Source organism: Nerophis lumbriciformis, linkage group LG09 (assembly GCF_033978685.3).
Source record: "Nerophis lumbriciformis linkage group LG09, RoL_Nlum_v2.1, whole genome shotgun sequence".
Classification (NCBI taxonomy): domain Eukaryota; kingdom Metazoa; phylum Chordata; class Actinopteri; order Syngnathiformes; family Syngnathidae; genus Nerophis; species Nerophis lumbriciformis.
Window position 1 is genome coordinate 19,906,643 of NC_084556.2, and position 14,816 is coordinate 19,921,458.

General features: G+C 38.9%; 1 protein-coding gene across 3 annotated transcripts in view; it reads left to right on the forward strand.

Moving 5' to 3' along the window:
• LOC133607584 (serine/threonine-protein kinase PAK 3) overlaps positions 1-14,816 on the forward strand; it is a 63,425-nt gene that overhangs the window by 18,655 nt on the left and 29,954 nt on the right. The window contains exon 1 of one of the 3 annotated variants that reach the window (XM_061962347.2): positions 7,173-7,400. The exons of the other annotated variants lie outside the window; for them this stretch is intronic. The gene's annotated coding sequence lies outside the window, so the exon portion shown is untranslated. Of the gene's footprint in view, positions 1-7,172; positions 7,401-14,816 lie in introns of those variants that run through there. 3 annotated transcript variants of the gene reach the window in all.

Here is a 14,816-nt window from a genome sequence, read left to right on the forward strand (position 1 = left end):
ATAATATCCTGCTGACATGGCGTCATTAAAAAAAACAAATAGAAAAAAGATGTATCGATGCATTCATCTGTCACAATAAGATTGTTAAATTGTTGGGTTTAAGTGCGTTACTTGCTGATGGATGTGCACCTACGTGCTATGGCGACACACGGAGCTAAATATTAAATGACAAGACAGTCTGGTCTCTCACGGCAATGCAGCAGGGGGCTCGGGGAAAGAGGAGGTTTTGGTGGTGAATAAACTAGTCTGCAGGGTGGACTAACCAGTTTTCACACTTTGTTTATTAAAGGGGAACATTATCCTACTAGCAAGTCAACTGAATCCTTAAAGTCTCTTAAAGGGACCAGTCAGATTAATAAACAAGGCCTTTCAGGACAATGTAACTTCATACATTTGTCTGTTATTTAAATAGTGGTCAAACTAGAAAATAATATGTTAGCAGCAACATAAAGTCACATGTATGTATATGTTTATATATGTGTAAATTGTAATCGTTGGCATCCAAATGAGGTATGTAGGCATTCCAGGAACAGCCACAATCAGGTAAAACAAGATCAGACAGTGACATCTGGCTGATGGCTAATAATAGCATACTGCTAACTGCGCCACGTGCAAAGAGGCGTCCGAAAGATAAACTCAACTTGCTGGACATTTTTCTTTGCTAATGTTCGAAAGAAAAAAACAGAAGCATTGTCAGGGGTCACGCTGAGTGGAAAGCGTAAGCAGAAGCGCATGTCGCCATTGCACCCATTTAGCTTCGCCTTTGATATTGTGTAATCATGCTCTAGTTGGCATATGATGGTAGAGTATAGGCCTTTATGTCAACACAGTTCAAAGATGTCAGCTTTCTCCAAGGCATGTGCAGCATTAGCAGTTATTCACTGTTTTGTTTTAAAAAAAAAAAAAAAGGGTTGTCCCTTTAATGAATATTAGGATTGATTTGATTTGAGCGTGTCATGCAGAAAATAGTCAAGAGAATCAAATTATTTATTTATTTATTTACATTTAAAAAAAACGTTTGAACAGTGTTATTTACTTTTTAGGTGACATCTTATGTTTTTTAACAGTCATGCAAGTGTAGCATCTGTGGTATTAAAGTATGAAAACAATGAAAAAAACTCCCAACCTTATTCATGATAGTATGTTGCAAAACAAAGGTAGCTCGTCTCGCAAATGTCTGTGTCGAAATCTTGGTCGAATTCTAAACTTTGATTTTGTTGACTTGTGGACTTTTTAGGGTATAGCAGGGGTAGGGAACCTATGGCTCTAGAGCCAGATGTGGCTCTCTTGATGACTGCATCTGACTCTCAGATTAATCTTAGCTGACATTGCTTAACACGATAAGTAATTAATAATTCCACTGGTAATCAGTGTTAAAAATAACGTTCCAAATATAAAACATTCTCATGCATTTTAATTCATCCATCCATTTTCTACCGCATCCGTTCAAGAAGTCGCATTAATGGTAAGAAGAATTTTATTCATCATTAGTTAGCTTCAGAATAAACATTTTATTAAAAAGAATAACAGACGTGTTATACTCTAATGTTGGTCTTACTTAAAAATGCACGCATTTAGTTGTATTCAGTGTTAAAAAATATTATATGGCTCTCACGGAAATACATTTTAAAATATTTGGCTTCCATGGCTCTCTCAGCCAAAAAAGGTTCCCGACCCCTAGGTTATAGTGTAAACCAGCCCTATGCAACTGGCAGCGCAGGAGCCAAATCCGGCCCGGGGATGACACCATACTGGCCCCTGAGCTCAGATCAAAACTTGTGAGGGACATTTTTGCAGCAAATTCCTAAAAAACAAAAAAGTCTGTATATGTGGGTGGCCATCACGTGACCTGGAGGCACATCCGGGCACTTTCGGGGTTTCAGGCGATGGTCTTAGCCTTAGGCTAATGTTTATTTACCTGAATCAGTGCAGATTTAGGCTCATTTTGAAAAGTTTTGAGCCAAATATAAAATTGATCATGAAAAAAATATTTTAAATGGAAAGGAGGGGATTTTAACACTCTTAAGAAATTTTTTTTTTTTTTTAAGTTTTAAACCATTTATTATCACCGAGAGGTTACTACTGGTACTACCACGTAACACCTGACGCTTAAGGTATTTAGAGAAGGATTGGAGGCACATCATGTCGTTGCATCTGAGGGGTCCACAAATTGAGCTTTAATCCATGAAAGACAAAGCTGAAAGACAAAGTTGAATTTATTAGTTCATCGGTAAGTAACGAGTGTTGTGCTGCTGTGATTGTGACGCGAATGAGAAAAAGGATAAGTTTGTTTGCAGTTGATTTCCTGCTACGAATATTAGTCTCATCTACAATTCATGTCTGCAGTTGTTTTTCTGGTGTGAAGTATAATTTGTTTCATTATTTAGCTGTACCTGTATATGTCCCTGTTGTTCAGCGTGAATGTTTGCTAGCGATACAAAGATCCTAGTATACAGTTGAGCCTAAGAGAGATTTATTTGTCTAGTTTATTAATACTATTAAGGAGATTTTGTTGATGCTAACAAATCCGTGTCGAATAAAGCACTTGGCTTTCCTGCACAACAACAACATTTTTAGTTCCTTTTATGAAAATCGAGAAATAAAATGCAGTGGATTGGACCAACAATCACACTATTTCAAGGACTTAACATGACGTTAGTTTATTTGCACAACCAATTTGTCATAGTTATATTTAGGCATAGCAACCACAAAAGAACAAAAAACGAATGTGATGTATTGTCCTTTCTTTACGTTTAGTTCTGCTATCAAACACTACTAATAGAATAAAACTCGATTGCATCACAGAAAGTTTGTCAAACAAATCAAATGTTCAAACAAACATTTTACAAAGTGAGTACTGCAGACACCAGATTCACAATTTTTAAGAGCCATTTCCTTCGATGCACTTTCGTTTTTTCCTGACTTTATTACCTTTATGAACCATTTCTTCCGGGACTCTATGAAATCTCTCTCCTATCTCTATTTGAACGACCGGAACACCCGAGATCAAAACAGCAATACGACATTCAAACTCTACACTCACTCTCACTTGTTTTATTGCTACGCTCAAGATGCTTGACTGTCATGTGAATTAAGCCGCCAAGAAGAAAGACGGATGTGACGTCATATGTAACCCTCCTATAGAGTAACTATATAACAGCCAATGGGTTCCAAACTTATGATTTACATAACTGAGGTGTTCCTCTAGGCACCCCTTTAAGTCTTCTTCTTTTTGGCAGTAACATGTGTTTTTTAACTAAGGTGTTGCTGTAGCTTGTTTATTTCAGATGTAGTCATTTGTCATTTACAAACGTAATCAACTTCTTTAGTTATACTAGTAGTGTTCGTTTTAGGTTCCATTTTAGATCCTCACTTTTTTCATCAAATGGACAATTCAACTAGTGGCCTATGAGTTCAGTTCAAAACATTTGTGAGAGACTCACATTTTTGCAGCAGATTCTTAGTTACCGTATATTATTTATTTGACTAGCTTTTTTGCAGATGGTCCTTAAAACAGCAGGACATTCCTCTAACTGACAAAATAATTACCGGTAGACCAAAATCAACTGTCTACTATAGAGGATGCTGGTTGTCCGGAATACACAAAATAAGGCAGACAGTGAAGGGAGAAGTGTGACCCCGCGTCCTTAACTTTTAGGAAACATGGCCCCCAAAACAATTTATTTGAATATCTCTGCTGTAAACTGTTAACCCTTAGATTCTGTTGGGGACTTTTTCGTCCTTTCAGGTAGCTCAAGCTCTTTTTATGTTGTTCTGGCCAGTTCCAGGTCCTAAATGGCTGTCAAAGTGTACCAACTTGTCGGATTATATCCTCAGCCATTGACTTTCCAGGTGAGATGCATGATTTATGACCTGGAATAAATTTACAGGGAGCAAGGAAGCAAGAAAACAGCAGACCACTCGATGATGTAAACATAGAGACACAGAGAAGTGATCACAACGATGCTATAAATAGTTTGTTTGCGTTAGTGCTTATAATAACAATATCACTATTACTTGGTTAATATTCAAGTCACAAAATGTAAATGGAGTATTGTTGGTGATTTTTGAATGGTATTTATCGGAGGACCTCCCATTGGCTCCGCTGTAAGCAGACTTTTATTTAAGTGTATTTAATATTTAGAGTGCATTAAAAAAAAGGCATTCGTCGTAATGTCTTTCATAATGATTGTGAACGATAGACAAAAGTTTAAAAAAAAGTGCACTTCCCCTTTAAGCCCAGTGTCCGTTAAAGGTACTGCAAGATTCATGTCCATCACGTGCAAGTACAGCATGATTCAAATAGTGCTACATCTAAGGAGAGCGCGTCCAAATCATGGCCATAAAGCATCAGGCTTACAGCAGACGCCCGGCCCATCAACCCCTCCACTCCTCCACGGCGAGGCCATTACTGGGCCGCCACCGACTCAAAAAGAGGCTCTTCCTGTGTGAGCCGTTCAAATTCGGCATTAATGTTTGAAAGGCGCGGTCCTTACTGCCGGATTAATATTTCATGGGATGGAAATGTGAAAACATCCCCAGTCGTATCTGTCTGAGTGTCAGGGTTGTTTTTAAATACCCAAACCAATCTTAATCTCTCATTTAGAAGGATTATAAACAAGTTATGGGCCAAAATGCAGGCTTGGCTTGAATGATCAAGTGAGGAGCTTGCCTCTGGGAGTTTGAGGAATGGATGACCGCACTGTAAACGGGTCAATGTTTTTATGTCAGTGATGTCTTAATACTGAGCAGGGCTGCTGCAGCCATCAGGTGATTAGCAAGAAAAAACGCTATGGAGCAGCGTCAGACATTTGTAGCGAATACATAGGTTATGTGTGTCTTAAATCGAATACTTCAATGTGTATACTGTGTACATTGTGTACTTACTTTCTAGGGGCACATTTTTTAACTGGTATTGTGTCCCAAAGACATTACTGTCTTACCGTTAATGACGCTTGCACTATTTTTTCTGCTTTATTTTCTGTTTCTCTTCTTTTTGATTGTGAATTCAAGTTAGTCCCTCCCCTTTGGCGGTGGGCGATGCTACAACTTTCGGTATCAATCCAATACCAAATAAATACAGGGCCAATATACTTTCTTACTTAGATTTTTCAGAATTATTGAATGATTTTGTGGTTTTTGCCTTTTAATTTGTTGATCATGATTATAATCAGAATGGAACACAGGACAAAGATTTCAAGTAAACATTTTTTTTAATCTATACACTTCTTTGTGAACGAGTCATACCAAAGACTATAAAAATGAGACCACTATCTCCATGCTTGGCACTCAGCATCAAGGGTTGGAATTTGGGGTTAAATCACCAAAAATGATTCCGGAGCGTGGCCACCGCTGCTGCTCACTACTCCCCTCACCTCCCAGGGGGTGAACAAGGGGATGGGTCAAATGCAGAAAGTAATTTCACCACACCTACTGTGTGTGTGACTATGAGTGGTACTTTAACTTTAAAAATGTTGCATTATATAATGCAACAATACAACACAATGTAACAATATCAACAAATTTATAAACTATTCACCTTTTATTACATACAATATTTTGAGAGAAATTATGATGATATAAATCTTCTTGTATCCAGTGTCTTATTGTTTGAGTATCTAAACAATATGTAATTGAACAGCACAACAGAAAAAAACGACCATGAAAAATTATGAAAATAAACATAGAAGAGGAGTAAAAATATTGATCTCACCATGTTGGTATCGATCTAGTATCGATACTACCCTGGAATCGTTTATAGCCATATTTTGATAGATCCGCCCACCCATCTAGATAATGACAGTGCACTGATTTTTGCCGTAATTGTCAGAGTTAACACACTGGAAGTGTGCAATCTTAGACAAAGCCATACTGTACAGGCGGTCATTGTTTTACGACGGTACGTGGTTATGAACGTACTCCCATAAATTGCTAAACTGTGGAAGGACATCCCGTTTCTTCTTTTTAGTTAACTTTTTAATTATACCTTCCATTATGTGTCTCAGGGGTGAGACAGACTCCTCTGGTGGCAGCGCCTAAAAGAAAAGAAAAAGTGAAATTAGACATTGTAAAATGGGTAAATCAGCAAAAAACATAAGTTGCATGCCTGGCTGGTCCAAGCAGCTCAAATGCCGCAACCTTCATCAAGGAAGAACACAATATTGTTGATTGAACATGTGAAATAATCTTCTGCTATGAAATTAACCATAATATCAAAGCAGCCTAGTAGTGTCATTTTTCAGACGTTCTCTTCCCAATAAGTCTGACTCTTACCTCATCCTCTTCCTGTGTGCAAGTCAAACAGATAGTCTGTCTGAAGTTTGTAAATTCTTGAATGTAATCTTTTTATGACTATTTTGTATGTCCTTTATGCGTGATTAAGATGTTAATTTAGTATCTGACTTATTCTTACAGGACACCATGGTTATAGAAATGTAAATCCACCACCAGAGTTATGTGAATTTTGTTGATGTTCGATTGCTGTGTGTTTTTCTTCTCCTTGCCTGTGAGTTGCGCTGTTTTTGATTTCCCATATACTGGAGGCTTTTAAGGTGTGTTTCGCCTGTATAGTGTCTGTACATTTAGGCAGTGTGTTTTAGATTCAGCCCTATTTGATGCTAACCTGACTCTCGCCAGATCCTTGTAGTTCGCTGAGCTCCACATAAGGATCTGGGCTCGAAGGCAATGCAAACTCCTTCAAGATAGCAAAAAATAATGAACCAATCAGGATTGCCGGGCGGGATTTCATAGATGTGACGTAGCGCCGAAGCGACTGTTTGATTTAAACAACAATGGCGGCACACAGCGAGGACTTGACATATTTTCTTTGCACAAACGACATCGATCGTCTACTGACATTGCTGCGTTGTTTCAGTAAAAGTTATCTAACTTTTCGCTCTGTCGTTATCCAATATGTCGGCTGTTCTGTTTTGGAATTCCCAGCATCGCTCTCATCAGCGTCACGGGTTGATTTCGATGTGAGTGGTTGAAGTAGCACATCATTCAAGATAACAGACAAGTGGTTTATCCAATCACATACAATGATGTTTTACAAGGCCCCGCCTTCTGAAATACATCTCCTATTGAAAAGTCCCAGATCATTGTGTGGAGCTCAGCGAACTACAAGGATCTGGCGAGAGTCAGGTTACATTTGATGCAGTGTTGACAGGATATCAGTGCTTTCTCCCAAACTTCCAATCAGATCTCACTCTGCTAGGTGGTCAAAAGAAATGTGTTGTATGTGTGTCTTTGAAGCATTGTAAAATTAGTTGAACCTTTTGTTCAACCAAACTCTCTTTGAACAAACGAGTTTTAGTTGTGTGTTTTTAATAAGTGTGAGTATTCATTCATCTGTTTTTTTTTGGATGTCACAAAGGAGGACATGCATGAGCCAGAATGAGGTACATAGGAGTCGTTTGCATGTCATCACAGTTGAAAGTCATGTGGTGTTGCTACTATTGATCAATTTTTGTTCTAATTGGTGACCCGCTAGGGAACCCTATTGATCGGGTATCGGTTACAGTTGACGTATTGTTGAAGCCACGGTGCATGACCGATGATTTCACAATGATGTGTTCATAAGTAGGTTAAAAGATGTCAGTGAAAGGTGAGTCACTTTGCAGTGTATAATACTTTCCTGTTGCTGTTGTAGAATGTAAACATTGTGACACAGAGGAGCAGGAAATATTATTCAAAAAAATACTGTCATGAACATTTAGCACAGTTAACGTCCTGCAAAAGAAAAGTAAAACAAATTCTGGGTATCTGCCATTGTTGTGCTTTATTTGCGCCTGGCACACCCCTTAATCATTTAGTTCAGTGGTTTCTTAAACGTTTTCCACCAAGTACCACCTCAGAAAACACTTTGCTCTACCAAGTAGACAAGGCAAGGCATTTTTATACAAAAGGCAATCCAAAGTGCGTTAGAGAAAATTGTAAAAAATAAAAAAATAAAAAAAATTCAAATTAAAATCAGAAAATACAATAATAAAAACAATCAAAATGGCTCCAGCACCCCCAGCGACCCCGAAAGGGACAAGCGGTAAAAAATGTGTGGAAAATGTATTACAATTAATCAAATAGTGTAGATAAAATATTTTCAGTTGACATATGCACAATTAAATAAAAGTGTTTTCAGCATGGATTTGAACATCGCCAACAATGAGGCCCTTCTCACATCTTCAGGAAGACTATTCCAGATTTTAGGAGCATACAACTGAAATGCAGTTCCACCATGTTTAGTCCTGACTGTAGGCACCATCAGGAGAACACTTCCCGAGGTTCTCAGAGCTGTAAATGGTTCATATGGTTTAACATGTCAAAGATGTACTTTGGCTCAAGACCATGAAACGACTTGTACACAAGGAGAGCTATTTTAAAGTCTATTCTCTGAGCAACAGGAGGCCAGTTTAGTGACATAAGCACTGGATTGATATGGTTAATTTTCTGGTTGTAGTCAGGACTCGAGCAGCAGCATTTGGTTGTACTGCAGCTGCTTTACAGTTCGTTTAGAGAGCTCAGTGAGATGGCCATTATAATAGTCTAACCTGCTGGAGACAAAGGCATTGATTAGTCTTTCTAAGTCTGATTTAGACATAATTCCTCTGATTTTGGTAATGTTTTTCAGGCGGTAAAAATATGCTTATGTTATTGACTTAATGTGGCTGCTAAAGTTCAAGTCTGAGTCTATTATTACCCCTAGATTTCTAACTTGATTACTAGGTTTCAGTGAAATGTGACAAATAATAGTTTCTCTTTTCTTCTGTACCACCATAATGACCAACATTAAAATACAGTAGCGTAGTTGGCCTAAGTATTCATTAAAACAAGGCTGAGGTTTTATTTAGCCGGTGTATTTAATATTTTTGGCCACTGTAACATTACACACGGTTTAAACAGTAACACTGTGTTTGGATATGGGAAACTAAAACACTCTACTTTAATCAAGCGATTTTTTGTTGTACCACTTGATGGAGACCGCGTAAAACAGTTCGAGAATTAGTTGATTAATCGTTAGGACATTGTGCCCCCTAATTCTAAGGGATCTTTTTAAAGGCCTACTGAAATGCGATTTTCTTATTTAAACGGGGATAGCAGGTCTATTCTATGTGTCATACTTGATCATTTCGCGATATTGCCATATTTTTGCTGAAAGGATTTAGTAGAGAACATCGACGATAAAGTTCGTAACTTTTGGTCGCTGATAAAAAAGACTTGCCTGTACCGGAAGTAGCAGACGATATGCGCGTGACGTCACCGGTTGTGGAGCTCCTCACATCTGCACATTGTTTACAATCATGGCCACCAGCAGTGAGAGCGATTCGGACCGAGAAAGTGACAATTTTACCATTAATTTGAGCGAGGATGAAAGATTCGTGGATGAGGAAAGTGAGAGTGAAGGACTAGAGGGCAGTGGGAGCGATTCAGATAGGGAAGATGTTGTGAGAGGCGGGTGGGACCTGATATACAGCTGGGAATGACTAAAACAGTAAATAAACACAAGACATATATATACTCTATTAGCCACAACACAACCAGGCTTATATTTAATATGCCACAAATTAATCCCGCATAACAAACACCTCCCTCCTCCCGTCCATATAACCCACCAATACAACTCAAACACCTGCACAACACACTCAATCCCACAGCCCAAAGTACCGTTCACCTCCCCAAAGTTCATACAGCACATATATTTCCCTAAAGTCCCCAAAGTTACGTACGTGACATGCACATAGCGGCACGCACGTACGGGCAAGCGATCAAATGTTTGGAAACCGCAGCTGCATGCGTACTCATGGTACCGCGTCTGCGTATCCAACTCAAAGTCCTCCTGGTAAGAGTCTCTGTTGTCCCAGTTCTCCACAGGCCAATGGTAAAGCTTGACTGTCATCTTTCGGGAATGTAAACAATGAAACACCGGCTGTGTTTGTGTTGCTGTCGCCGGTCCGCAATACACCGCTTCCCACCTACAGCTTTCTTCTTTGCTGTCTCCGTTGTTCATTGAACAAATTGCAAAAGATTCACCAACACAGATGTCCAGAATACTGTGGAATTTTGCGATGAAAACAGACGACTTAATAGCTGGCCACCATGCTGTCCCAAAATGTCCTCTACAATCCGTGATGTCACGCGCAGGCGTCATCATACCGAAACGTTTTCAGCAGGATATTTCGGCGCGAAAATTAAAATTGCACTTTAGTAAGTATTGTATTGGCATGTGTTGCAATGTTAAGATTTCATCATTGATATATAAACTATCAGATTGCGTGGTCGGTAGTAGTGGGTTTCAGTAGGCCTTTAAAAACATTCTGTACCAGTACACAACGCAAGGTAGGCTAACACGAGGTGTGACGTGACGGAACTTTAAAACCCTGACCTCAACTCCATCTAACACCTTTGGGATGGACTAGAACTGAGATTGTGACTCAACTTTAATATCAGTTATTGACAGTTAGTTAGGCTGAAGAAAATCAGAACTGTTTTCAGCGTGTGCGTGTGGACGACGTAAAAGGAGAGTTATTGCTTGTCCCTTGTGTGATGACATCACTATTGTGCGCCATCATTTCAACTCTTGAAAAGTACGATGGAAACACTGGCTTGCTGGCTTTAATCATACTAAATAACCTATTTTATTTTTAAGTGTAAATATACTGCTAATTTTGCTCTACATTGACAGAAAGGTGTCGAGATTTATTTTTCTTGCTGTGACCCACCATGTACGCTACAGTGCCGCCTCCAGAAACGACCTCGTGGACGCTTCTGATTGGCTAGAATTGCCTTACAGTCCCGTGTATATGTGTTTGCGTGGGGACAAAAATTGTTTTTAACAATACACATTCATGGATGGAGATTTTTAAACACTTTAGACATCAAAATGTGATTTTTCTTCTGAATGGATTCACTCCCAACAGTTTGTAAAAAAAGTATCACTCTTAATGTGTAATGCTAGCTGTCGTGATACCTACGTACAGTAGGCCCTGCTGACACGAGGACGCTCGTAGGTTGTTGTTTAAAAAAAAAAAAGATTATTGTCGGATCAATTAATAGTACCAATCAGACGGGAACAGATCACTGGGTGAAAAATATGTAATCCATATAGCACAAGAGATGGGTACCAAATTTGCCTCTTTTATGGGCACCAACCAAATTTCTTTGGTTCTACAGGGTATCCAGTTACGTAAAATCCAACAGTACCATATTTCGGCCAGCTCAAAAACTTCGCGAGAAAACGATCACTCAAGCAGCACTCAGAACGGACTCAGTCAAACTGCCTCTAAATAATGTTACAATTCGCCATGCCAGCAAAGCAAGCATAGAAAATGCTCAAAAGACTCCACTTTTCCAAAATGTACTAGCGTGATGCTAATTTACATTGACTTTTCCATATACTGTACATGCTACTAAATAGTATTAGTGATTTCATGACCCTGCGATGAGATGGCGACTTGTCCAGGGTGTACCCCGCCTTCCGCCCTTGTGTAGCTGGGATAGGCTGCAGCCCCCCTAGCTATCCGGTAGAAAATGGATGGATGAATGGCAACACCTCCAAATTTGGTAATGAAAACTACACTAAGATGCACGTTACAATCAAATAGCTGGTGTGTTATAAGTACAATACTCACAATATAAACACTTAGTAGGGCGCAATGAAATACAAGATTCAGTTGAATGTCAAAGACTACTTCCTAGCTAGGCAACACACTGTAGTCTATACACTACTGCCATCTAATGTCTTGGAATTGCAACTGCATGCAAAGTCTACTATGTAATACTTCCAAATGAGACTCTATAATCCAGTGAGAAAACAATATACAACTAGACAGCAAATTTACCATAATCAGCTAATTTTTAAATGTTACATAAACAAATTTGAATGTATTATTAAACAATTAACACATTATATTATATTGACACACAAAATTACCAAAAATTGGTACCATTGAGTATTGATTCCCAGGTACCAGGAATTGGTACTGTATCGATTCAAATGTGAAAGGTTCCTTTCTCTATATAGAACACCTGTACATGTGGGTCTGTAAACGGTGTCAGACAGAGCCACCGGACACACCAAAACTAGAAGAAGACTGATAACGAAGTAAAATAACTTCTGCGAGTCACATTTGATGACAAGACAACAAAATATCAGAAGTGGTTTGGCTGAAAGTTTTTTATCACATGACGGTGACGAAGTATTGGTTTGCTTGTCCACATGACAACAGCACCCTCTGAAACCTGTTCTCAAAAAATATTGTTGCAGAGAACCCAAAACGCTGTTGCCATGTGGGCGAAAGGCGGAAATGATACAATACTTTACTGTTACGACCTAAAGATGCTCCTGTGTAGACAGAGCCCTCGTATGCATGTATATTTATTTGTATCTGCTCAAGCTCTCCTCAGCTATCTTCTTTCGGGTTTACAGCAGATCTGGAGTTTATGAGTAGCATTGAAGCGCTAGATTTTCGGTTTGTGACAGTTTCTTGTTTTAAACCTTATTTAACAACAGAACAACATTCAGCAGTGGAAAACGTTCACCTTGTCTCTGGCTCGCTGAGACACCAGCAGGATCGGCATCAGGTTTTGATTGCCGGGCCGAGTCAAAGTATTCTTGGTCGCACAGGCATTGGTCCAAGGTACGATGCCATTTACTGGAGCGAGTTGTAACGACAAGCCATTCATATGTTATTGTAATATCAGATAGCGTGAGCAGATAGCGCCAAATTCCAAAGAAGAAGTAAGTAAACATACATTTATGGGAAACACTGTTCTTTGAAATATCTTTGAGGTCTGCATTGGCAAACTTTCTTCCTTTCCAAAGCTGCTCTGATTAGATCAGTGGGCTTCATGCCAGGTCTTCTCCTTGCCGAGCTTTGAGCTGAGATTTGACACCTTTTTGTGGTGAGAAAAGGGTTTTTTCACTGTTTCCTTCTTGGTGCAAGTGACATCGTAAAACTCATCCTGTCAATCAACTCTGTCTGTCAAAGCTTGTCTCAGAGCTGCTTTCAAAGTCACAGTCTGTTTTCTTGGCCATTGATGTTAGAGAAGCTCAGTCTGTATAGGCTGTCCTGTCAGAATTTTTGTATTTAGAGATAAGAATATGCCACCTCACTCTCTCCCTTAGTCCAAGTCCATACATTAGGAGTGCGCATTGACATTTGGCCTAAGTGCAATTAAAATGCCCAAATATAGTGGAACCTTTGTTAAGTCAAGCACCCCTAAGGTTGTACAACTTAAAAGTGGGCAAGACCTCAGCTTACATCACAAGACCTTAGATAAACCAGCATCAAAGGATTAACGCCGCTTTTTCTTTAGGTTTTTGTGGCACCTATTTTAAAAAGATGGACCGTTGTCATGCATGACGCCACACAAGTTGCATCGTAACTTTATACCAATTAATAAGGTCGTAATTCCTAATTTTTGTATTTCACTAGTAACGGGAGTTGACTTATTTTTACACATTCAATACAATGATGTGGCATAATCTGAGGCACTAATCACCTTCGGATTTCCCCTTCGTCAATAAAGTTAAGACCAAATTTTAACAATTCAGGGTTTCCCACAGGACTGCAATCTATCTATGGTAGTGGAATGCTCAGAAGACAAAAAGTGAGGAAATACCATGAAAATCAATACAAATATGTTTACAAATACTCATAAACTTTTATTCTTTTTGTGATTGGTGTAGCGTTCACTGCAGGACACTCTGCTTGTTGAGAAGAGCAATACTTGCTTTCATGTAAGAGTTGGGATGTATACCGAGTACTGATTCCTAATTGGGTCGGTACAGGAGGGCCGTTAAGATTCTGGACAAGTGAAACGGCTATCTGTATTTTTTTTATCCAGCTGACCGTCATAATTATGACAGACTGCGTTTCGAAATCAGATTTTTTCCAGCTGACTTTTTACACTACAAGTAAAATGTGATCTTTATCAGACTCCAATGTAAACGCGCACAGGCACCAATGTGGCCCCGATGTGGCCCAATGTGGCCTCGACCTCACTTAAAGTGAAAACAAAGGAAGTTGACCGAGTCCGTAAATGAACAAGGAAGTCTCTACTACTACAAAATAAAATAAAAGTTGCCACACCTTAAAAATGAGTGTTTTTTTTTTTGTAAAAATAAATTAAAGTAATATAATATATGTATGGATGTTCATTGTGTAATATATTTTTAAGAGGGTACTAATCTTCTTATGGCTATTAGGTAGAGGCAAAACAGACATCAGCGTAAAGCTACATTTGCTTTATTTTTCAACTCACTTTTGTAAACAACTCACGCAATGTACTGACATGTAAGCAAATACGCTACAGCCTCAAATTCTGGTCCTTCAACAATCGCTATTTCTTTGGAATCAATATATATATTCATATATTACATATAGCCTATTATTTGCGCACTATTGAGTAGTGATGCAGCGAAAATTCAGCCATCCAAAGAAGACTTTGCTCACCAAAACCGGATGTTGTGATGAAGTATCCACTTACCCTGCGCACGACGAAAAAGTCACATACGGTAGCATTGCGTTTAGACTAAAGTCACATTTGAAAAGATCAGATTCCAATCGGATTCGGACAACCTCCTGATGTGGTCTGAATCTCATGCGAAAAGATCAGATTTGAAGCACTTAGGAGTGTTTAGACTGGCAAAAAAAATCTGATCTGTGTCACGCTCGCATTGACTTCAGGTGCCGCTGCTACACTTAAAAAATTACATGGGTAGGATCTGATAATCAGCTTGGAATAATCACAAATAAGAAGCAGAAGTTTGTAACACAAAAGTTAGTTACACAACAATATTTCCTCCCCAACAGTTCCTC